Source organism: Protopterus annectens, chromosome 3.part1, assembly GCF_019279795.1.
Source record: "Protopterus annectens isolate FY-2018-M chromosome 3.part1, PAN1.0, whole genome shotgun sequence".
Taxonomy (NCBI): Eukaryota; Metazoa; Chordata; order Ceratodontiformes; family Protopteridae; genus Protopterus; species Protopterus annectens.
The window spans coordinates 345,134,239-345,149,525 of NC_056732.1; positions in this window are offsets into that span (position 1 = coordinate 345,134,239).

Consider the following 15,287-nt stretch of genomic DNA (forward strand, 5'->3'; position numbering starts at 1 on the left):
CTGACTGTGTACACCTCCGGTGTCTGATTGTGATAAAAGATAGTGGCCACAGTTTTTATTTTAACTTTGTTTCACACAAACAGCATTCACAGTAAAGTATTCAATACTTGTCTTCTGCTCTTCCCAATAAGTATGCTGGACACATTCAGACCCAAGGGCTTCATTTTCTAGTCAGTTTGACATGCCTCTGGTTATTTTTGTTCACGGGGTTATCTTGGCAATAATCCTGGAGTAGATTGGCATTATCTTCTCCAGTGGACTGTATCTGGTCTGAACTTTCTACCATAACCTGCCCATCTTGGGTGGCCTTACATGAGCTTCATCAGGATATACAAGCCCTTTCATCATAAAAAGGCAATGGTCCAGAAGGGAAATATCAATAAACTGGCTTCATAATGTTATGCTGTACACATACACAATAAACTGCCAAGTACACCAGCTCTTGTGTGAGAGGACCAGCCCCATTTCAAGCTAGCAGCAGAACTCAGATTAAGAGATTGAAAAAGACTTAGATGAAGACAAGATGAAAACTTTATGAATGCTAAGATAGGAGGATATCAGTGGTTGTATACATAAAATATCAACAAAAAAGAGGTTGTAAATGACTGCATAAAACCAAAAATGCTTAAACACATCATTTTAAAATGATTGATTCAGTGTATTTTGTTTGGGGGGGGGGCATGAAAAATTGATGTTAAAGATAGCATAATGCAATTTTCAAATAACATTGTTATGTATTGCTATGGACCTTTCAAAGGCAAACTCTGCAGCAGTTATCCAAAGACTTATTAAAGCCCTATGTTATTTACTGGGGAAACCATAGCTTTGACTATAAAAGTCTTTGCTGATACCGACAATTAACACATATATAGAATAACTTTTGTATAACAGTATGTATTAACATTAATATGCCATGTTGTTTTACCTTAAACAGTAGAAATCAAATGCCTAAATGCTGAAACAGAGGTATATTTGTGTGACATAACATGGTGTTAAATCAAAATGAACATGTTGTATATTGGTTTAAACACATTTTGGAAGTATTTGATATTATAGGTAGTCCCCAGGTTATGGACATCCGACATGAGGACAACCCATAGATACAACCGGGCTGCCACAATGTTGGAAATAACATTGAAATAAAAATCTGTAAAGTTGTCCAAATCTTACCTTAAAATCCTTCTCCCCATTTTCCCTGTTCATAAAGCTGCTCGCATGTCTTGTTAGTGCAGTTATGTCCGCCTTCCTGAAGAACAAGAGATTTGATTGGTTAAGAGATTGCTGTATCAGTGATCTGGTTGGTCAAGACTGCTGGCTTGTACAGTACACAGTATTGAAGCAGTTACTGTACTGTACTCTACAAAAGAATGGGCAAATGACATTGTGGCTCACTAGGGTGTAGATGACTGTAGGAGGTCTGGCAGAGGTCTAAAAGTTTAGCAAAGACTGGAATACATTCATGGGTGATGCCTGTAGTACAGAAATGTGAAGTGAAGCTTAAAAAGAGGTAAGTTTAACATGTATTTTGGAACATTCTTCTGTACTGTACTGTATTGCATTTGTATGTACGATTATTTGCATAAAACAAGGGAATGTCTGGAAAGTACTGCTCTGAATCAGCTGAATTGAAATGTTAATTAGATGCAGACAGTGGTAGTATTGACCATTCAGACCTGAGAAGTGTCTGGCTGAAGATTGTGGTACTGCACTATATGTGTATCCTGTGGAGCTCTACTTCAGTACTGTACTGTACTGCAGCTAGACACTTTTGTGAACTTCCGCATTGGTGACGTCACGACCTATGCCTCCAAAATGTAAATCCGATGCACATGCTGATGATGTGCCAAAGAAAAGGAAAGCAGTCACTCTGGAAAATAATATGGATATAATAAAGAGATGCAAGAGAGGTGAAGCGCCATCTGCCATTGGAAAGGCATTTAGCTATAGCCGGTCAACCATCGGAACAATTTTAAAAGACAAAGCAAGAATAATGAATCATGTGAAAGGCCATGCCCAGATGAAAGCTCTGACTATTACAATGCAATGCAGTGGTTTAATTCTTGAGATGGAAAGGCTATTGCTAATTTGGATTGAAAACCAAAATCAGAGGAATATCCCCATTAGCCTTTCATTAGTGCAAGAAAAAGCTCAAAGCCTTTTCAATGATTTAATATCTGCTCAAGAAGGAAGTGCAGGTGGATGTTATGAACAATGTTTAGTGAGTAGGGGCTGGTTCCATCACTTTAAAATGAGGGCTAATTTACATAACATTAAAACTCAAGGTTGAAGCAGTGCGTGCCAGTGAAAGTGCTGCAAGGTATTTTCTTAAAATGTTGGAAAAAATTATTGAAGAGGGAGGTTATTTGCCAGACCAAATATTTAATGTAGGTGAAACTGGTTTATTTTGGAAGAAAATGCCTGAAAAAACCTACATTTCAAAAGAGGAAAAAAGTGCAGCAGGGAGTAAGGCAGCAAACAGATAAGCTGACCTTATTGTTTGGGGACAACACTTCTGGCGAGTTTAAGCTGAAGCCCTTGCTTGTGTATCACTCCTTAAATCTGAGGGCACTTCAGCATGTCATTAAGGCATTTCCTCCTGTTATTTGGAAGGCAAATGCAAAGACTTGGGTTGCAAATGCCATCTTTGAAGACTGGCTCTTGATACATTTTGCTGCTGCTGTTCAAAGGTATTGCTTTCAAAATTTTCCTTCTACTTAGGTTCATAGGTTCATACTAGACTATCTGCCCTAGGGCATTTATAAGCCTAGCCAGAGTGTGTATGGCTTTCGCCACCCATTTTAAATTAATTTTGCTATGCCCTTTTTCGAGGTTAGTATACCACGCTTCTGTCTAACAGTGACACAGAAGTGATACCCGGGGTAAACCTATGATCCCCCATCCACTCATCAAGATTCCTCTTGAAGAGAGTCAATGAGGGACTCTGCCTAACCTGGACTGGGATTTTATTCCAGAGTGAAGGGAGCCTCTGGGTTATGAATCTGTCCCTCCTGCATGTCCTATTTATTTCAGTGCTGAGGTTCAAGTCTCTCGAGCGCGTAGCTTGATGGGATTTGGATTTTCTGAGGTGCAGCATGTCCATTAATTCCGGGTTGGATATGGCTTTATACGCCAGGCACAGATCGCCTCTGAACAGGCGGTATGCCACTGAGTAGAGCTGGAGTTTCTTTAACCGGGCAGCATATGGCATCTGTTTGAGCCCTATGATCCTCTTGGTGAGGTACTTTTGGGGTCTTTCCAGTTGCTGCAGGTGTCTGGTAAGGTACATCCCAAAAGGGGCATTGTACTCAATTATGGGCCTGATGAGGGATGAGTAAAGAGGCACGATGACCTCCCCTGAACTAGATGTGAATCCCTTCATGATTAGGTGGGCTATATAAAATGTTTTTCTAACCACTTTGGCCATGTGGTTATCAAATGAGAGATTGCTATCAAATTGGGTCCCCAGGTCCCCAATTACTTCTTCTGTACTTAATGGATTACCACCTATGTGGTAATTTGTGGGCACTTTGTTTTTGCCAAAGGGGATGACTATACACTTTTTGGCATTTAGCTTGAGGCCATGGCTCTGGCACCAGTTGTCTGTTTCTGTGAGGCCCTTTTGGAGGATGGTTGTGTCAGCTGGAGAGTCGATTATGGCGCCCAGTTTGCAGTCATCTGCAAACTTGGTCAGCCACAGTCCTTCCGTGTTGGCCTGTACCTCCGAGAAATATATACCGAACAAGAGAGGTCCCAGGACTGAGCCTTGTGGGACACCACTTGTAATTGGTTTGGAGTCTGACATGACTCCAGCAATTCTAACCATGTGGGTTCTGTCCTTGAGCCAGTTTGCAATCCATCTAGTGACATAGGGGTTTATATTTAAGCTGGTGAGCTTATCTATAATGCCCGAGTGGGGTGTTGTATCGAAGGCTTTTGCGAGGTCCAGGTAGGCTGTGTGGACCACCTTCCCCTCGTCAATGGCCTTGGTGACTGTTTTAAAGAAATCAACCAGGTTTAAGAGGCAGGATCTGCCCTTAACAAAGCCAAACTGGGTAGGATCCAGTGTTTGTAGGTCCCCAATATCTTTATTTATGAGGTCCATGATGATCCTTTCCATAGCTTTGCAGGCCAAGCTAGTCAGGCTTATGGGGCGATAGTTTCCAGGATCCATTGAGGCACCACCTTTATGGAGAGGGACCACTGTTGCTGTACGCCACTGTTTGGGCACATATCCTGTAGTAAGGCTGAGATTGAACAGTAGTTTTATGTTTGGGTTTAGCTCTTCTTGGAGTTCATGTAGGACGCAGCCCAGGACACTGTCTGGTCCCATTGATGCTGTGTTTTTTGCTTTGGAGAGGGCAGCTCTTACCTGAACATCTGAGATGTCAGGGGGGCAGCACTCTGCTGGGATAGATATTTGCCCTTTTGATGGGGGGGGGGGGTTTGCGCTGAACCTGTCAGCTAGGATGTTGGCAATGTCTGTGGGTTTGGTATATTTTTTGTCATTTTGGACTAATTCTGAGCATATCTGGGAATTACCACCCAGGTTCCTAACATAACTAAAGAAAGCCTTGTGATTATCCTTAGTGTCCTGTGCAGTTTTTCTCTCGAATCTGGCCTTAGACAATTTTATGAGTGCCCGTAGTTTTTTGCTAATACTGATCAGTGATGCCTTCTCTTTTTGGGATTTTGCTCTATCATTTAGTAGCTTCCTCCTTCTATTGTATAGTTTGTTTATGGCTGGGGTCCACCAGACAGGACGTCTGCCTTTGGAGGATTGGGTCTTGGTTTTATTTGGGATCGCATGATCCATGCATTCCTGAAGGTGTTCATGGAATGCGTTTATAAAGGATTCTGCGGTCTGGGCCGTATTTTCCACAGGCCCGGGGGCTTTGAAGGATTCCACCTTGGTTTTGTGGAGTGTGAAATTTTCTTTAGAGAAGTTTTTCACTGTGGTTTTCTGGGCAGGGGGTGGGGTCGGGATGTGAATATCCAATGAGATTAGTTTATGGTCTGATCTTACCAGTGAGGGATACACTTCTGGTCTGGAGCATAGAGTCCCCATGTTGGTGATGATCAGGTCCAGTATGTTTTCCCCTCTTGTGGGAGTGGTAACAAGTTGTTCCATAGCATTTGAGTTTATAAATTCTAGGAACCTTTGGGCTAGGGTGTTGGAGCTAGAGTAATGCTCCCAGTCTATGTTTGGGTAGTTGAAGTCGCCCAATATAATGGTGTTTGGAGAGACTTTCATATTTTCCAGTGTTCTCAGGAAGGCCGAGTGGGGTTCCTGGGTTTTGGAGGGTGGTCTGTAGCCGGGTATAAACTGGAAGGCAGTTTTACCCACTGTTAGTTGCACATGGATAGTCTCTGATGCTTCGTGCTTTGCCACCAACCTGGAGGTGTGGGTATCTTTGATGAATATCGATACTCCCCCTCCTTTTGTGGTTCGGTCCAAGTTTTGGGGCCGAAAAGCATGGTATAAGGTATAACCTGGTAGTGCTGGGGTGCTCTCAGGAGCCCTGAACCAGGTTTCTGTTACTGCACAGATATCGATGTTCTCCATGCTAAGAAGAGTTTCGAGTGCGTGCATCTTGAGGTTTAGACTTCTGGCGTTGAGTAGCATTACTCTTAGTTTCTTATCCCTTGTGATACCTATGGAGGTGGGTTTGTCTTTTGAGCCTTGCCTAAAAAAGGCACTATGCGGGTAGCAAGAGCCTTTGCCAATGTCTGAAAACCCAGGGGTGACAGGTGCAAGCCGTCCCTAGCGAAGCATTGTGGCTTGTCGAGCATATCATCCCAAGCTGAAAGGCATTGGATCCCCTTTGAATGACACCAGTACTTAAGCCAGTTGTTGAAATTGATCATCTTGTCTTCATATTGTGGCATCATTCTTGGTGAGGGTAAGATGCTACTCAAGGTCAGGGTCATATCAGCCTGGGCTACATTCTCAGAGAGCTCCTCTATGTCTCTTTTCATGTAGTCCAGGGAGGTACGTCTCAGGTCATTCACACCAGCATGGACAATGACTGAGTCATATTTGTACTTGCCTTGGAGTGACCTGAGTGCTTGTGTTATGCGGCGGATCCTAGCGCCTGACAGGCTGCTCACCGTGACCCTCTCCTTGTTCAGCCTGGTGAGCGGGACGTCAGTGTGCCTGACGATAGAGTCACCTATTACAAGTGTATCAGGTGTGTTGTTTAGTCTTAAGGGCTGTGACTGTTCGGCACACTGGCTTTGTGAGATATCTGTTGCACGTGTTTTGTTTTGGGGTAGCGGTTGCTTGGGTGTCTGCTTTGGAGGTCTCTGCTGCTTAGGCAGATCTTTATTTAGAGCCTCCCAGTATGTTTTTGTGTGATTATGTGTTTGGTTTGCTGTCGTGGTAGGTCTATGTGAGACTGGAATTGTAGTGAGTGTGGTTTCCTTCTCCTCCTGACTGGTTATGCCAGTACTGAGTTGAGAGAGCTTAGCCTCCAGTTTGGCTATATGGTTGCATCTCTCACATGTGTTGGAATTTGTTGGGAGGAGGAGAGGGTTGTCTGTGTACATTAGGCAGTTGTAAAATTGCCTCAAGATTCCCATATTCACCAGCTAGACCAGAGAGGAGATTGACAACTGACCTTTGGACACGCTAGAATAATATTGGGAATTCCTTTATAATTGAAAACAAGGGCCAGTGGGGAGTGAGGGTGTAGTGCTTTTAATTTTTAGTGCTGACTTATATAATTGCTTTAGTGAGCAAGTGCCAGGTAACTTAAGTGCAATGTGTTACAGGTAACTTAAATGCAAAAACGACAAACAGTAACTTGATAATGTACCTGGACATCCAAACAGTTTATTATTAATTGATTTTTTAAGTATTTAAGTAACATGTGTCTGTTTTGTATTATTCTGATGAAGTCTGTTGACGAAAGCGGAGAATAAACTTGTGATACGCTATTTTCTGGACGTTATCTTGTTTTGTCGCTTCCACCTTGGTGATTTCAGTTGGTTTTAGTTCACTTTGGGCACTTTGTGTTATCCAAACAGTTTAGATGACTTACACTCCAATGTTGTTGTTGTTGTGTCTTTCGGCTTTTCCCGGTTAGAGGTCGCCACAGCAGAACTCTGGTCGCTAATGATTGGTAGTTGATTTTTACGTGCCGAGTTACCAGCCCTGACGCACAACCTTCAATGAAGGTATGCCCATTCACGAATGTCTCCACGCAGAAGATGCTCTAGCTGAGAATCAAACCAGACAGCGTCTTACTGTGAGGCGACAATGCTACCGCAGCACCACCACCACACTCCAATGTAAAGGTCGTATTTTTACTTCCAACACCACATCACTACTTCAGCCAATGGATCAGGGAGTAATAGCTTCATTTAAGGCCTATTATCTACATCGGGCCTTCTCTAAAGCAGTCAGGGCTACCTAAGATAATGTGATGACCTTAAGGGAGTTCTGGAAGAATTATAACATCTATGATGTCATCAAAAATATTGCCAATACATGGGTTGAAGTAAAGCAGTCAAATATGAAATGGGTGTGGAACAAACTGTGCCCACAATTTGCTCCTGCTTTACAGGCTTTTACAGATGATGACATTGCTGAAGCCAGGCAAGCTGTGGTTGATATTGGTAATCAACTGCAGTTAGACATCACTGACATGGATGTCATAGAGTTACTTGACTTCCATGGCAAAGAACTGACCAATGAAGACCTTATGGAATTGGAGCAGCAGACGATAGCATTTAAGGAAGAAAACAGGGACCTAGAAACTCCAACATCAAACAAGTTTTCGACAAAAAAGTTAGCTGAAGTCCTTCATCTCAATGAAGCAGGAATGGCAAAGTTAGAGGAGCAAGATCCTGATACAGAAAGGTTCACCCAAGTTTACCGTACAGTTACTGAGGGCCTCAGCTGCTATAAGGCTATTTATGAAAAGAAAAATAAAAGCTCTGTACAAACCACCCTTGAGGCCTACTTTAAGAAATCGACTCTTCCCATTATCTACAACAAGTCCATCATTTTCTGCATCATCCAATTAATAAAGTTAATGTACTGTATCATAATGTTAACTCACAAATGAATGTTAACCTTTACAATAATTGTTATCCTTTGTTTAATTTTTTTCCATTTGAACTGTTTTAAGAAGTTTCTTTAATTTTTTTTTTAAAGTACATACTGTACTATAGTGTGTGAACATAGTTATTGAAGTGTTATTACACTGTACTTACAGTATTGTTATTATTGTTATTACTACAGTATACAGTATTATGTTTAAGATTTTTTTTTTATTTGGAAGTGTTTCTAAAGTGTTTTCTAAGCAAAGAAAAGTAAAATTAATACTAGACTGAGGCAAACATTTGACTAAGTGATGTTTAATAAGAACTATATGTATGTGTTTTGACTTACACACAAATCTGAGTTAAGGACAGATTAAAAAAACGGATCTTGTCCTTAACCCAGGGACTGCCTGTATTGTTGACTATTTTATTAAGCAAAATAATAAATCATTGTTTGAAAGCAAATGCAAAATTTCTTAGGGAATACCTGTGTAGAAGTAATAACTAGTATGGGTCAGTGTATATAAAAAAGTGCTTATGTATCTCAGATGTAACAAGAATATGGAGACAGCAAGTCATGTTGCAGTATCTGTATGTACTTTAAAACTGCTAAGCATGTTGGAATATTAATGCTTTTGGTACTGCAATAGAAGTCTTGGCAAATATGCTGAAAGAACAGAATTGTATTATTTAACTAATAGCATTCCAGATAACAAAGGGTTTCAGTATTGCCATATATAATATGTGCCCAAATGTATATACAGTTGTGCAGTTTCAGTGCAGGATCCAGCACCAGGCAATCTAGGCAGCTGCCTAAGGTCCTTTGGCTGGGAGGGGGGTTTGGCCACAACATTGATTTAATTAAAAAAAGTAGAATTTTTTTCCTACATTACTTTTTCCTTCTCTCTCAGTGCAATGGACACAAATATAGTAGAGCAGCAGTTGGGTATGAGTTGATTTTCAAACTTAGAGCTTTATTAATTTAAAATTAGGAACTTGTGCTTACTGCTTTAATATGGAGCAGATTGGTATGAACTGATTTTCAAACCTGGAGGCTTATTAATTTGATGCTAGGAACTTGTGTCTTACTACTTTAACATGCAGGAGACAGGTACAAACTTTGTGAACTTGGAGCCCTTGCAAAGGTATGTGTGTGGATGTGTGAAATACCCAGGTTAGAGACAGTAAGTCAGTTAACTTGCTCAGGCTCAAACCCTGTACTGTGACTATATCAGCCAAGAGCCTTAATCCCCTACACCAACTCCTAGACCCTTTGGTTACAGGTAGTCATTAGAGTTGATTGAAAATTTCTGAAATAGGTACCTTTGTTGTTCATTCTTTCATACATTTTGTTTCACTACTTAATGGAAACGTTAAAAACTACAAAGTTAAAATGCGCTCAAATAAATGTTGCTGTATTTAAAAATAAGTAATTAAATCAGAAAGGTGAATCAAATAACACATGCATTTATGCATGGTTCTAAAATGTATGCAGGGGAGTTATGGTCTGAAAATAGCACAGGGAACATGGTACACTTAATTCACCACTGGCCAGATATATTTTCAATGAATGTGGGTTTCAATGCATTTGTAATGAATGTGAGTTTCAATTAATGTGAGTTTCAGTGCATTTTCAATGAATATGAGCTGCAAGGGGAGGAAACGTACCTGTTGCTCATACTAAGTTTGTTTTCAATATGCATCTGTTTTGTTTGGAAAATGGCATCAGTGTTTATGCTGTAAAATTACACTATAAAATAACACTGCCACCAAAGCAATGTTAGTAGAGAAACAGGTAGCATACTTCCTTTTGGTGCAGAAGCCTGTGAGTTCTAATTCCACCCAGTGTAGATGCATTGCTGACACTGCAGTGCAGTATAAGTGGGGTGGTGCACTCCTTAGTGTGTCATCCTTCAGATGAGATATTAAACCAAGGTACCATCTGCCTGCATTGATGGTAGGTGCTGTGTGATATTTTGCATCCACCTGAGCTATCAAAAAGAGTAGGGGGGAGTTTCCCAATGCCCTGGCCAAATGTCCCATAGTAGTATAAATACCACCAAGGGTCTTCCCTAAACAGAGGCTACAAACCTAATGGGACTAACCTAGTTAACAAAATGTGTCACAAAAAGAGATACTGCCAGCACATCTATCTGGAATTTTGTAAATAATTATATGTTATTTGTGAATATCTACATGATTTATATAGGATGTGTGTGTTTCAACTGCATTAAAACTGTATGTTGTGTGTATATCAAACTGGTCTGTACAGAAGTGTGTTAAAAAGGTATTTTATAAAGTGCTTGTGCTCAAAATGTAACCACAATATGCCATGCTGGAAGAGAACAGAAATGTACATGCACTATTGCAACTGTTTAAATGTATATATTTTAACAGTGGAAACTGGAATACAGGAGGTTAACTTCAGAAAAAATAGCTGCAATTAAAAGACTATATAGGCTAGGCCAGAGACATAATGCCTGTAGTAGGGAACTTTCTGTATTGCCTTTAGAGTGGACTACTTGCTAGTCTTGAAATGTGTAGGAATGTAATTGTTTTATGGCTTCCAACATCTGCCAAAGATCTGAGCAGAAGCCTTTGTCTGTGTATTTTCACAGGTAGATGCAAAATACTGCCAGCTGCCAGCAGTGGGGGTTTCATCTGGGGACTAGAGTCAGAGAACAAGAAATGATGTCATTTTGCAAGCTATCCCAGCAGTAATGTTTGACATATTAATTTAAACAATCTCTTAGAGAGACATGACATTCTGTATTCTATCTTGGATCTGACAAAAACATTCACCACAACATCTGCCTTGCTCTGTAAGTGAGTTTCTAAGGTATAGTAACTCTTTTAGATTTAGTTAGGAATATAGCAGAGCTTATTTTAGATATGTTTATTTATTTGAGACTGTCCTGCAATGTTGTTTAAAATATTCCCTGTGACTTTGAAGTCTGATTCACTGTGAATATGTACTGAGTATTTTTTTGTTTTTTTATTTATTATTAAATATATTTAAACCTTTCATTGTGGCTGACCTATCTACAGATATTTAAATTTTTAGAGTACTTGCATATTTATTTGGTGACACTGTGTGGCCACTCCTAATAGTCTCGCTCTTGGTCAATCTACCATTTGTATTAATATTAATATTACACAGTAAGATTAGACACCCTTTGTTAAGGGCTTTAAAGTAGCTGATAATGAGTTGGCTGGTGGAAGTGCTAACTACCTTATAGTCTGGGCAAAAGGGGGCATAGCTAGTAAACCTGTGTCAGCATTTTCCATGTCTGTGTGTGTAAATCAAACATCAAAGAGTGTGTATGTTAGCTACTTGGGCAGGGACATGAAGCACTGGTTGGACAGAGAGGGTGCTGGAGGACTTATCTTGGCTAGTCAGCTGGGATGTCAACTCTATAGCTGTGCCAGTGGGGAGTCTTATTGGGGATCTAGAGAAAGAGAGAGAAACCAGCCCTGGACTGACTGTGGTCTCTGTGTGCTCTTAAGGGAAATTGCACTTGATGTAGAGAGCTGCATCTGGAAATACTGTGTGTGTACCTGTCATCCTCCCACTGAACGTCCCTCACAGGCACCAGTGGTGAGGATTGAGGCTCCCTGATTACTGGTCCAGTGGTGGGTCATTGCATTATTGGTTGGCAGTGGTGGGATATCCATGTCATATTATTGGTTGCAGTGGTGGGATATCCACATATTGGGATTCAGTGGTGTGGATATTGAACTCCTGTAGCCTGTAAATAGTGGTCACTAAAAAGCTGTTTGTACTGTCAAGTAGCCACATGGTAAACATTCAGAGTTTAATATCACAATAGTTTTATTTATTTTTTGTTAGCTTAGTCAGGAAGAGCAGGAAAGGATGTCAGCAGAGGAGTATGGCAAGCTGACAAGGAGCCAGTTGGCTGAGATGTGCCACAACAAAAGGACTGGTGAATACCAACCTGACTAAAGGAGAAATGATTGCAGCCTTAGTCTCAGCTGCATCACAGACCAGCAACCAGGAAGACAACAAGACTGGCCTTGGAGATGTACAACTCTCAGAAAATGGACAATTCAACTTTGCCTCAGAGAACTTAAAAATCCATCCGGAGTTAAAGAGACTTGAACTAAAGGCCAAATGGTTGGAACTAGAATCAGCAGATTGACTGCAGCATTTAGAGGCTGAAGAAAAGGAGAAACATATGGCATTAGAATCAGCAAAGAGACTGAGGCATCTGAAAGCTGAGGAAAATGAGAGGCAGAGGCAGCACAAAAAGGAAATGGTGACTCTTCACCAGGGTCATGGAGGGAATGGGGAAGGGGATAACTGAACCCCAGAAGCAATAAAGGTCAGTAAATTTCTTACACAATTTACAGAGGGTGATAATTTTGATAGTTGTATTCATATGTTTGAAAGGGTTTGTAAACAGTATAATGCTGACCAAGGGCTCCGGGTAAAGTTTCTGACCCCCCATTAATCCATGGTAAAGCTGTAACTGCTGTTTCTAAATTGTCTGATACTGATGGCTTAAATTATAATACAATTAAAAAATATTTATTAGAGTGTTTTAAGTTGACACCTGAAGCTTATAAAAAATGTTTCTTGAGCATGGACGCAAAGCAGATGAGTGTGTGTGTGTGTGTGTGTGTGTGTGTGTGTGTGTGTGTGTGTGTGTGTGTGTGTGTGTGTGTGTGTGTAAGAATATATTGCTGAACTAAGCACTTATTTTCATAGGTGGGTGAGTGGGTGTCAGGTCACTACTTTTAAAGAGCTGGCAGACCTTTTGGTGAGGTAACAAGCCCTTAGCACTTTGCCTGAAGACATGAGAATCTGGTTGACAGAATGTAACACCGCAGATGAGTTGGGAAAAAAGGGAGACCTATACATAGCAAGCAGGGCATCACTACACAGAAAAGGGATACCCAGTGCTGCACATTTCTCTAAGAGAACCCATGGTGGGCAGCCTAAACTGACCCAATAGAGTCCACCAGTAACAGGAGAAGCCACTAGTTCAGGTATACAGCCAAGATCAAGTGTTAAATGTTTTAAATGTAACCAGTGGAGCCATGTAGCATATATATGTCCATAGAGGCAAGGTGGAGAATAAAAGGTGGGAGAGCCAGTAAATGGGAATGACAGAATGCCAGCAGTAAGTTGTCTGGAGACAACAAAGGTACTAAACTACCACAAGAGGGTATATCCTATCTTAGTAGATGGGAAACTGGCCACTGCTAAGAGAGACACAGCCTCTGACCTAACCATTGTGAAGCCTGCAATGGTTAAAGAGGAGCACTACTTGCTTACACAGTCTACTCCAGTCAGTGCTTTAGGAGGGATCCCATTCTGAATACCTTTGACTAGGGTTCACCTGGACTGAGTTGGCAGAAATGGAAGCAAGCAAGTCGGTGTGTTTGAGGATATCCCTGCAGATGTCCTGATAAGGAATGATTTTGATAATGCAGTACCTTGTGTCCATGCAGTTACACACAGTCAGACTTGGAGGCAAGCAGGTGGGTCTGGTAGCTTAGAGGGGACCCAGACAGACTGCACACTTAAAGCCAGGATGGGTGAGGTGGCTACTTCAGGGAGGGAGCTACCAGTAACAGTGAGACTGAAGGTAAACCACAGTTGCGTATGAGTACTGATGGTCCCTTGGACAGAGTGACTGCATGGGCAGAAGTGAATAGTAGTACTCAGGCTGACAGTGAGGCACCCCTATCAGAGGATACCAGACTTTCTGTGAAAAGGAAGCTGGGAAGGATTATAAAGAGAGAGTTGAAACACGCTCAGGTCTCAGACCCTACATTACAAGGCTTGAGGGAGGTAGCCAGAGAGGCACCCGATTCTCAAGGAAAGGGAGGAATCTGTATACTGGGACAAAGGTTTACTGTATAGAGAGTGGACCACTGAGGGAGGGATAAAAGGTGAGAGAATATAACAGTTGATATTGCCCGGAGCCTACAATCTGGCACTTCTAGCCATAGTCCTTGACATTCCCCTTTGCAGGTTATATGGGCATAAAGTGCACCAAGAGACACATTATGCAGAACTTTTATTGGCCTGGGATTTCCAGGGATGTAACAGGGTACTGCAAGACCTGTGAACAGTGTCAAAAGCTAGGCAAGGCAGGAGACAAGGTCAAGGCTCCTTTGTTGCCTTTGAGTGTGACTGAGGAGACATTTTAGAGGGTAGCTATGGATATTGTGGTGCCTCTGAGTAACCCAAGTTCCATAGGAAGAAGTATATCTTAGCAGTAGTAGATTATGCTACCAGATACACTGAGGCAGTGGCTCTGTCCCCCATCTAGGTAGAAAAAATGGCAAGTGATTTGCTTGAGATTTTCAGCAGGGTAGGTTTCCCAAAATAAATACTGACTGACAGAGGTGCCAATTTCATGTCAGACCTTCTGGCTTGTCTGTGGAAGGACTGAGGGGCGAAGCACTTAAAGACCACCCGTACCATCCCCAGACTAATGATCTGGTGGAGAGGCTAAACTCCATACTAAAGACCATGCTATGGGCATTTGCAGACCAGTTTAAGAGGGAGTGGGACAAATATTTGCCCCATGTGTTGTTTGCTTATGGAGAGGTGCTCCAGGAATCCACAGGTTTCTCACATTTTAAGTTGCTGTATGGGCATATGGTGAAGGGGCCTCTAGATTTGATATACAATGAGTGGGAGGGTGAGTGAGAATCCCACAAGGAGTCTGTTGTAGCATATGTCCTAAAGCTCAGAACAAAGCTCAGAGAACTCATGGGCTTGGCCCAGGAGAACCTGACAGAAGCCCAGCAGCAGAAAAAGGTCTGGTATGGCAAGAATGCTCAAGCTAGAGAGTATGCTGTGGGGCAGCAGGTTATGATTCTCATTCCTGTCAGACACAACAGGCTGAATTCAGCTTGGGAGGGACCCTTCAAAGTGGTAAAGAAGGTCAGTGATGTTAACTACATGGTAGAACTGCTAGGCAGGAGGCAGAGGCACAAATTGTACCATGTTAACATGATGAAACCTTACCATGATAGAGAGGCTGTTGTACTGAGTATTTGCAGTGGATCGCAGGTGGAGTCTGAGGGAGATTTGGTCACAGATCTCCTCAGTGTGGCTCAGACTGACACCTGAGTGGAATGGGTAGAAATGTCCCAGCAGCTATCCCCTACCCAGGTTCAAGAAACCAAAGTAGAGTTACAGGAGGCATGTTCACTAGGGAACCAGGGTGCACAAACCTGGTTCAGCACCATGTGGATACAGG